Consider the following 11,015-nt stretch of genomic DNA (forward strand, 5'->3'; position numbering starts at 1 on the left):
TCCGCTTATTGTAGGAATTGCGTTGTTGCCGAAAAGGCCAAAGAAGTCAATTGCGGGGTGGATACACAGGCGCTCTGGCATTTCAGACATTTGTAAGGGTTCGGGATTGTTGGGTGTGGAGGGGCTCTGGCACAGGTGGCATGCGTTGACTGTGCGCTCTACCATCTGGTCTATTCCTGGGAACCACATGATGTCCCTTACTTGTCTGTTTATGGACACCACCCCTCGGTGTCCTTCGTGAGATAGATCCACAACTTGTTGTCGCAATTCAGTGGGGATTACTATTCGCTTTCCTCGCATGATGCGTCCTTGTGATGATACTGACAATTCCTCTTGATTGTTCTTAAACGCTCGCAGCTCAGCTGTGTAGCAGCCTTCTCCTCGGGTGCTTGTGAGATCAGTGTCTCTCCATCTTCCGGATTTGATGAGTTCTTGCACTCTCGTGAGCAAGTTGTCATGCCTGGTGTGTTCCAAGATAATCTCTGGCGTGATTGCCCTTGCCGAGCCCTGATGGGTGAGAAAGTTGACACACTCTTCTGCAATGGATTAATTAGAGCATGGGTCTGGCAAGCGGTGTCGCGACATGAAGTCTGCGGGGTTATTCTCTTTCCCAGGCTTGTGAACAATGGTTGAAGTCCTGTAGGCGCAGGCCCAATTGGAACTGCCATAATTGGTTACCAGGGCCTGGTGGTCTGTTACAATTGTACATGTTTTCTGTAGAGGGAACATCTGAAAATGTTTGCAGGCCCATACGACGGCGAGCCCTTCCTACTCGGGCTGCGAATTCCTTGATTACACCTCAGACAGGCTCTTGCTGACATATGCTATCACAGTCCTAGGGGATTCTCACCCTGGTTGATGCTGCGCTAGAATTGCCCCTAGGCCGACAGGGCTGGCGTCCACCTTTACTTCCGTGCACATGTTCGCTCAAAATACGCCATGCATTCTGCTGATGCAATGTGTGATTGTATCTGCATGAATGCTTCTTCACATTGTTGTGAGCATTGAAACACTCTGCCTTGCTTGGTGAGTTCTCTGAGGGGAGCGCTGGTGGTATCGAAATCACTGATATACCGGCCACAGTAGCTGGCCATCCCTAAGAATGATCTGACTTTGAGGACGTCTTTGGGAGCTGAGATTTTTTAGATGGCAGCAACCTTGCTCGGGTCAGGGCTCATGCCCTCCTGTGAGAAGATGTGACCATAAAACTTGAGCAGAGACTTATGAAATACACATTTCTCGCTATTCAGAGTCAGACCCGCCTCTACTAGAGCTTGATAATGTTGTGCCGTGGTTGTCTTGAAAGCCAGAATGTTGTCACTGTAGTTGAAACAGTTATTCACATGATGGATTACCCTTCTCACGCTCTCCTGGAATATTTCTGCTGCTGAGCAGATGCCAAAGCTAAGTCTCTTATATCGAAATAGTCCAATTGGTGTGACAAAAGTGGTGATATATCTAGACTGCTTGTCTATTTGGATCTGGTAATATCCTTTATTCATATTGAGTTTTGAGAAGACTCTCGCTCCGTTGAGTAGGCTGATCATATCATTCAGATGCATTCCCCTGCGTCTTTCGCATCCAGTGGCCTTGTTGGCTTGGCACATATCCACGCATATGCGTATCTTGTCCAGCAACCCTCTTTTCGGCATCGCCACAATGGGGGATATCCAAGGAGTGGGGTCATCTGCAGGTTCTATTAGGTCTTCAGCCAGCTGGTTTTATATCTCCTTCTCTCCAAGTGGCTGCAGATGAATTGGTATCCTTCTCAGGTATTGAGCTACCAGTAGTATAGATTCTTCGATGTGGAGCGTCACAGGGTCCCTTTTGAGACACCCCATTCCCTTGAATAGACTTGGGAACATTTGCATTACTGAGATCCTGTGTTGCATAGTGTAAGTTAATGCGGCAATGCTCATTTCAAGAGTGCAGTGTAGCAGCCCAGTAAGTTGTTTCCAGGGTCTTCTCCTTGTAGTACATGAAACTCAGCCTGTGCATGATTTTCTTTGTATTGTAGAGTTGTGAAGACTTTTTCATGGTTTTGCACAAGTCATCCCGCGGCACACTGGAAGACTTTCAGATCAGATGACTGTAGTTGTGGGGGGGATGCCATCTTGCACTACTCTGACACACACATGATATTTAGGGTGGCACCTGTGTCAATGAAAAACTTGGCTGGATGATTTCCCACTAGCAGGCTGATATTACCGTCCGGCAGAGTCGTGGTTCCTTTCATCATGTACATGCAGTCGTGGTGGTTAGCCTCCCGAGGGGGTGACGGCGATGGGGACCTTCCGGTAACTTGCCTGACATGTCTGACAAGGTCCCGCCTTGCACCTGCATCTCTTCTTGGGCCGAACCCACGTGGGGACGATTCTGGTTTGGAGAGTGAGGGAGCATATCCGGGTGATCCTCCGGGAGGGGAGTTGCACAAAACCGCTAGGTGATTTTTCTCTGCCACACTTGGTGCACAATTGTCCAAATGCAGGGCATCTGACGGCTTCCACGTGAGGAAAGGGGAGGCTGCATCGGTAACATGTCCTGGATGATATAGGTCCCTTGGGCAGCTGTCCACTCATTTGACGTCCTAGGGTTGCTGCTGCAACGTGGCATATTTTTTTTCTCTTCCAGGGGTCTTGGCAGTTTCGATTTGAGACACGTGGGTATCCACTCTGGACTCCATCCTGGCCATTTGCAGTATAGTGGCGAGTGGGAGCGGCTTCTGGAGCAGCTTCTTCCTGAATGCTGAGAGGCAACCTCCTATTATTCTTAACCTCTTCGCAGTGCGAAACCAGTTTGCGAAGGCGGGTCACAAAGGCACCCATGGACTCGCCAGCTATCTGGCATGCCATGTTGAAGGTGTGCCTCTCATGGTCGATGTTGCGTTGGGGTCGAAGTATGTGCTTAGTGCTTCCTTGAGGCCTGTATATGTTTGATCTTTCACCTCCTCTCCCACCAGGTTCACTAGCAGCCTTCTCGCAAATTTGTCAGGTGTGCTTTCATTGTGGGCATGTAGGTAGTTCTCGAACCTTCTCATCCACCTTTCCCAGGGTGGCCCTAGGGCTTGCTGATCACCCATGTCAAATGGTCCTGGCTGGCGAAATGCTGCTGCGCTGCGCACATCTACCTCTGCTAGCTCAACTTCTGACATCTCGGTGGCAGGTGGATTTTGTCGTTCTCAGGGCAGTGGTGTGTTGCTGGGCTCTTGTCACTCCCTCAGCTTGAAACGGGACTGCTTGGGGAAATGGTAATCCTTATTGGGAGACAGATCCCTTTCTCGTCGCCATTGACTGCTTCTCAAGGGCTTCACATGAGGGAAACACTGGTTGATAGAGTAAGCAGCATACATGCACACATGCCACGCAGTAGCAAGCAACACAGGAGCCGTTATGAGGCACAATCTTCTTTATTTTCTTCTGCGACGAACTGCCCGCAGTGCGGACTCCCTAATGCGCATGCACGCATTGCCCCGCACCTCATTGGTTGGCAGATCTTCCTGGCTCTGTTAACCGTGTCCTCTCCGGGACACTACAGTTTGTTTATAACCAAATGTGTAGGAAGATTCAACTAACATTTAAATAGGCAAATTAAACATTATAATTAATGAACAATAAACCAGGAATATCCACAATCACTCACCCTTAAGTCCCTAGACATCCTCTGTGCATCAATATCCACAAGCATAATCCTTCTTATGGCCACTATCACCTTCCCTTCAAGGACATTCACATGCCACAGGTCCACTGTCCTTAGGAAGACTTGTACACTACACTACAACTGCCCTCATGGTCAGTGTGAAGTCACACGTGTCAATACTTCTAGATAAATAAAATTGGACAAACTCTATTAATAATACCAAATATTCTGAAATTAGTTGCATTAAAGCATTGTCCACTCATGGGCAGAAACTGCTTCTATCAACTCTACATCGGTCCTCAATGCAACTCTAACGAGAGGATACAGCATTAACCTATACCCACTGCTCTCAAGACCAGTTTAATCAATGCCCAGCTACACACACCCCTGCTGATGATGCACAGATCCACATATGACTGTCGGGCAAGCAAAAAGCTCAAAACCGACTCACAATCTGCCTAAAACCTGTCCATGACCGAATCAAAGATAACCACCTGAATGGTTCCAAATTGATCATCATGCCCAGTGGAGTTGCATGGGAAAACATCTTGCCCTTTCCATTCCCTCAGCAACTGGACGAAAAGCCATTGCTTGCTTAGATAGTGATTAAACTAGGTTTGACATTTGAATCTGACCTCTTTTTAGTGCATCAATTTCCTCATGTCATCAGGAATACCAACTGTACTGTTCAGGATGTTGAAAAAGACCCTTCCCTGCCTTCTAATTATCAAAAAAATACACCATATGGGTGAACCTGGTCATATATTCGAAATTCAACTGCATATAGCACTGGGCCCACAATCTGGATTGCACTGAACTCTGGATTGTAACCAAACATCCACCAACAGGACTACTCCCGTACCCTCTTTGCAAAAATATATATGGCCTTTGATGAATTTCAAAAAACTATACTTTAGTGTCACGTCCCAGTTACTTTGTCCCGCAGAGGTTGCTGAACCCCCACTGACCCCTACCAGAGTATCCTGCCTGTGGTCTCAACGTACAGCAACAGAAATTACACCCCCAGAGTGAAAGAGGAAGTAGGTAGAATAACAAGCATCCAGAATTCAACTTTCTGGCCCTCAGGTGTGGAGTACTGAGTACAGTTTATGAATCTACTAACAATCACATATACAATATTAGTCAGTCTCATACTTTCTCTATGACTTTCCTCCCATTTTTCCCCTACTGTGCATTCCTTTACCTGGGGTCCTTCGGGTAATGCCTGGAGGCTGATATATCTTCTTGATGATTACTAAACAGAAGGTCCTTTAGCTGTGATATATTTGCAAGGGTTATTGGAAGTCCTTTTCTACTATGGTGAGTCTATTTTATGGTGTACTACCAATTACGGGAGCGCAGTACACCTTTGGAGTTACTCCCTGCTCCCACATGACACCATAAATAGAGCGCAGACACGGCAGGGTGATTCAAACATGACTTTACTCATTCCTCTCCAACTCAGGACTAACTTCTCCTCATCCGCCCTTCCCTCTACCTGTGCCTTCCAGCCCCCTCCCTTCCATTAGGATGTCACATTCAATCTCCTCTTTCTGCTTTCTTTTTTCCTGGCTCTCCTCCTCACTTGGGAAAGCTGATATCCTGCTTCAGTCCATTTTAATGGATCTTCTACTGAGTCTTGAGCATTCCCTTCTGACGGAGGCTGTTTGGGGGCCATCTCCTCTTCTTCCACCCCCTCTACCACATTAGCCCGTCTTCTGAATTCTTCCAGGACTGACTCAGAGAGGGAGGTGTCGTCAAATGGTTGAGGTCAGGGCCGATCTTTGCGTCAGGCAGCCGAGGCGGCTGCCTAACGTCAGTCAGCCTCTAGGGGGCGCAGCCCCGGCAGTCCACAGTGCTAGAATACACGTGTAACATGTTAGTTTCCTAACATTATAAAAATGAATGTGCCTGTTCATTTTTATAATGTTAGGAAACAAACGTGTTACACGTGTATTCTACAACTGGCACTGCTGCAGGCTGCAGCCTCGGCCCTCAGGCAGGACAGTGCTAGAATACACGTGTAATACGTTCATTTCCTAACATCATAAAAGTGAATGTGCCTGTTCATTTTTTTAATGTTAGGAAACGAAAGTGTTACACGTGTATTCTACCACTGGCTCTGCTGCAGGCTGTGACCTCAGCAGTTTCTAGTCCATTTGGTGCCCAGGGTGAAACATTAGGAAAGCGCCCCCCCCACACCCCATCCCATGCGCTACTCCCACCGCACCCCACGCTCCACTCCTGCCACACCCGGTGCACCACTCCCACTGCACCCTGCGCGCCATTCCCAAACTACACCGTTAAGGAACTCCTACCCAAAGTCAAACAGTCCGTCACACAAGGAATGAATTGCCATTTGCAACAGTGGGCCACTTTTTCACTGGTGCCCAAGACAATTTTATGCCCCAGTCCCACTTAGGCTGCAGATAATGAGGACTGGGCACACCAACCAAGAGACCATGAATATGGCACAGGATGCAGTATATACAACCAACAAAGAACACAAGATGCTGAAGGTGGTTTGGAGGCAACAAAAGCCAAAAGGGCAATGGCGAGGAGACACCAGAACCCAATAAACAATCACTTTAACACTCTTTGAATGGGAATCAAGGCTTATGCTTTGATACAGTAAAGTCTTGACTGTTGTAAGGATACATGGACCAGGATTATTTATTTATTCATGCAATGTTTGTCGGGTACCTGCATATTTATTTATTTATGCAATGTGTGTCGGATACAGGTATCCGACATACATTGCATAAATAAATAAATAAATAAACCGGTTCGTAGTTTATTTTTATTTTTTTTTTTTTTATTGTAACATATAGTTTATTACAAACTTTTATTACAAAACTTTCACTTCCTGCCATTCTTAATGTTCTCATTTTCCTTCCATGCCTCTTGGGCATAATTGGACTGGTCATATTGGGTTCTTTCTTTCGTTTATCTTTTTCGTCCTCATGAGTTCAACGCTATGGGCCTCATTACAACTCAGGCGTTAAGGGTTAACGCCACCGTTAACCCTTAACGCCTGATTCCCACCTTAACGCCTGCTTTTTGCAGGCGTTAAGTTCCATGGTGCTAAGGCACCTTGGTGCTAATTACGGCACCGTAATTTACGGTGCCGTAATTAGCGCCTTCCCCACTCCCATTATGCCCTATGGGGCAAAAATGGGAATGGGGAAGGGAAAATGGGAAATGGGGATTTACCGCCCCACTCACCTTGGAATGGGGCGGTAAATCCGCCATCCACCATGGTGTAAACGGAGTTTACACCATGGTGGTAAAGTTGGTGCACTTAGCACCAAGGTTGTAATGAGGCCCTATGTCTATAAAGTTTATCGCTGAACATGTAAGGTGAACTGAGCTTCCACTTATTATTCGAAGCCACCAATCATCCATATTCATGTTCAGCGGTGCAAGTTTTCCTAAATGGAGAGTTCGTAGATCTTTAAGCGTTGAGCATTCTGTTATTAAATGTCTTGTTGATTCGATTTCTGTCCCACAATGTCTGCATAGATTATCTGTGGTTACCTGGTCGTGTCTCATGAATAGCATTTCTTTGTTCTTAATGGCATTTAATCTGAGTTGGAGAAATCTATCGCGGTGGTATCGGGAAGGGAATTGGACCAGATATCTCGGCATTACGTTTAATTTGTTTTTTGTGGGTCCGAGTTTTAGAGAGGATGTCAGACCTTCAAGATTTTCCAGGTTTTTCATCCAGGACCATTCTTGGAGTTTTCGTTTTGCGATTTGTGGTTGTGCCAGCAGCAGCTCTATTGTTATATCGGCTGCTTGCATTATCGCCTTCACTCCTTGTGTCCATTTCTGTATTAGATCTATGTGGGGGTGTCGATTGCTTGTCGCAAGTATCTCGTAGGCAGGTTCCGGTGTTGGCATATGCATCTTTCGGAGCAACGCTAACGACTTCCAGATCACATTCGAATATAGTTCGTTTATGGCTAGTTCGTGTCTAATGGCGATCATCGATATGTATTTAGGTAATTGCAGCACCGTCTTCCAAAATAGGCTTTCAAGTTTTGCCCAAATACGAAGGTCCAGGTTCCAACCTGTCTCAGAACCATAGGTGATAGCTGGTATTACTTTTTGGAGGTAAAACGTTTTTACTGGAATTAGTGAGAATTTGCCATACAGGTTATGAATGCGTCTGCCTTGTATTGCGAATGTTTTCATGCGCTGTGAGATGTCTTGTGTCCAGTTCCATTCTCGTATGGATTTGTTGATAATTACCCCTAGGTATCTGATTTCTTCTATTTCAGCAATAGGTGTATCAGCGATCTTCCACTGAACATTTTTGTTTTTATTGCCTTTTGTTGCTCCGATCTGCATGATTTTCGTTTTGGTGACATTTATCTTTAGTTCATTGATAGTCATGTAGTGATGAAGTTGTGTCAGTAGACGTTGCAGCCCTATCTGGGTTTTGTCGAATAAGACTATATCGTCCGCATAGGTGATGCAGTTGATGTGATGTCCATTTATTTTTGGTGAAAAGCACTTCACATCACTGAGAGCCAAGGGTATATCTGCAATGAATAGTTTAAATAAGCAGGCTGCAAGCGGGCAACCTTGCTTCACCCCCTTTTGAGTATTAACAGCTTCTGAGAGGAGTCCTTTTTCATTTAGTCTTATCTGAATTGACGTCATTGTGTGGAGTGCTTTTATAGGCTGTAGTAAGTTCTGTGGGCACCCCCAAGATGTTAGTTTCTGCCACAGTTTTTCACGAATTATGGCATCGAATGCTTGATGCATATCGATGAAGGCTATGAAAAGCTTTGACCTTTTTTCTATACAGTTCAATTTTAGTATATTTACCAGGGTCAGGTTGATTTCAGTTCCGACTCCCTTGGTGAAACCAGTTTGACGGCAATCATTGATGTTCCTCATTTCTGCCCATGCTGATAGTTTCTTTTGCAGGAAACTCGCAAATATCTTGCCAATTGTGTCCAGTAGGGCAATCGGGCGATAATTGGCAGGATCGGCCCGATTACCCTTCTTGAAAATTGGAACTATAATGGCCGTGGTCCATGAGTTTGGTATTCTTTTATGCTTTGCGATTCTTGCGAATAGTTTGGTGATGAAGTTTGACCATTCGTCTTTGTTGGCTTTCAGCATTACGTTGGTGATGCCATCCGGCCCTGCCGCACGCGAGTTGTTCAGTTTCGTGATTGCCATGGAGATATCTTCGGCTTTCTCACTGCAGTCCCATTCGACTTCCGCTACATGACGTGCTTGGATTGGAACGCTGTTTCCATTCATAAACACTCTGTTGAAGTGGGTTTTCCAGTCACTTTCTGTGACCCCACTGGCCATTGTGTTTGCTTGATTTCTGGAGCATTTGTTTATGATTTGCCAGATCTCTCTGCAATTATTCGATTTAATCAATCTCAGCATTGCTTCGCCTCGTTCTTGATCGCGAAGGAAAGCAAAAGCTTTCACCCAATTACGGTATTTTTGCTTTCGTTGTTTTATCTTAATGGATGTATCCAGGCCTCCTTGTAGTTTCAGTTGACGAATTTCTTTTTGTGTCTTCTTTTTTTCTTCTGTAACTTTAATGCTCCAAGCGTGGGTGTGAGTTTTATTTGTTTGTGTCATCAAGAGGGATCCTTTGTTGGTGTAAGGTAGGAGCGGGAGATAATTTAGGGCCGCTTCGTCGATCATTGTCAGGTTTTGAAACTTCCTGGTTAATGTGGTTATTTGTTTGCTGTTTATTCTTAATCTGTTTTGGCCATTATTTACCTCGAGACTCTGGACCATACTAGATGTATATTTTTTCGAGGGTAAGTTCATGGTTAGAACTAGGACATTGTGATCGCTGGTTGTTGTCTCAATTATTTTCAGGTTCACGATCTTGTGCCAAAAAAGTCTTGATAACCATATGTAGTCTAAGATTTTCTTGTGACCCATGCCGTGCCAGGTGTTCTTTGGTGGTAGGTCGCCTTTGACCTGTCCATTTGCCATGTCGCAATCGCGAGTATCCATTTCGATTGACCATAATGCACTTCTCGACAGGTTAGGAGACCTTTCCTTCCTGGGTTCTTTTATTTGGGTCCCATTTGCGTTGAACCAAGTTGTGTTCATATCACCACATACAATGATGGATATCTCGCGATCAGTTTGTTGATGTTTATCTATAATTGCCATTACTGATGACACAAACTTTCCGTTGGTTATCTGAGCGGGATTCCAGTACACATTGATTAAAAGTATGTACTGTTTTTTGGAAGTATTTTCAGTGTGGTGCTGTAACAGTGTGCTTTGGACGAAGATTTTTGGGTTCTCAGTTTCAGACACTTCCCAATTGGTTCCAATTTTTATCATTGTTATGAGCCCTGAAAACGGGCGTCCTTGTGTGTTTTTTCCTGCAGGGTTTAGCAACGTCACGTATCCATCTTTCACCGGCGTGCTCCTCAGCCATGTTTCTTGGAGACAGATTGCGAGGTTGTTGCTTAAGTCCACTGGAAAGTCGTCGTAGAGGTGGTGAAATCCGCGTGTGTTCCAAGATATTAATGTCAACCAATTGTTTCCATCACTCTGGATTAGCTAATGGTTGCTCCTTCCAGTTGTCTCTTTATCGTTTGACTGTTGTGGATTAGATGTTGTCGTTAGAAGTTGTCTTATTTCATCTCTGCGTTTTGTATGGCCTGACTCATTCGTGTCGTTTATTCTGTTATTGAGATGATTATTGTGACTTTCCGTCCATACTTCGGCGACCTCGAATCCAAGCAGCAGGAGGTCCTCTTTGGCAGCCAGTATGGTCTTTCGTACCGCCTGTGATTTTATGTGGAGGTGGACTCTGTCTGCATGTACTTCCGAGATGTATTCGACTATTGAGATGTCATGGGAGGACACCGTTCTTAAGGCTGGTAGTGAGTGTAATAGTCGCATGACATTTCCTCTATTAAGGTTGACATCGTTGTCGTCTTTAAATACGTTCGCAATGAGGATTTTAGGGGCCGATAGCTTGAGGTCAGCCTTCATTTTCTGTTCGGTGTGGCTTGCTCCCTTTTGTCTGTGAGCTGCTGTCTGTTTAGGGTTCAGTTTCACATGTTTTTTTGGTTTCGAATCTGGGTCCATAAGTCGTTGGCTCTCGTTCGTTGCAGTTAGAGAAGCTGTGTGAATATCTTTCCCTAGGCCTCTCCCCGGGTTTGCCGGTCTTCTCTTAGCGGCACTCTCTCCGTCAGGGTATGGTCCCATATGTATTTTTGCCAACCAGGGATTTATTTTTTTCTTAGAGGCGTTTTTGACCTCAAGTTCCACTGCATTCAGGTGTATTGGACTAGACACTCGTGCCTCAAGATTGTGTTCATCCTCGGACTCGTCGTCGTAGGTTGAAAGGTTGCATAGGTCTTCTGAGG

The sequence above is a fragment of the Ambystoma mexicanum genome, chromosome 1p (genome assembly GCF_040938575.1).
Source record: "Ambystoma mexicanum isolate Mex_15411 chromosome 1p, UKY_AmexF1_1, whole genome shotgun sequence".
Lineage (NCBI taxonomy): Eukaryota > Metazoa > Chordata > Amphibia > Caudata > Ambystomatidae > Ambystoma > Ambystoma mexicanum.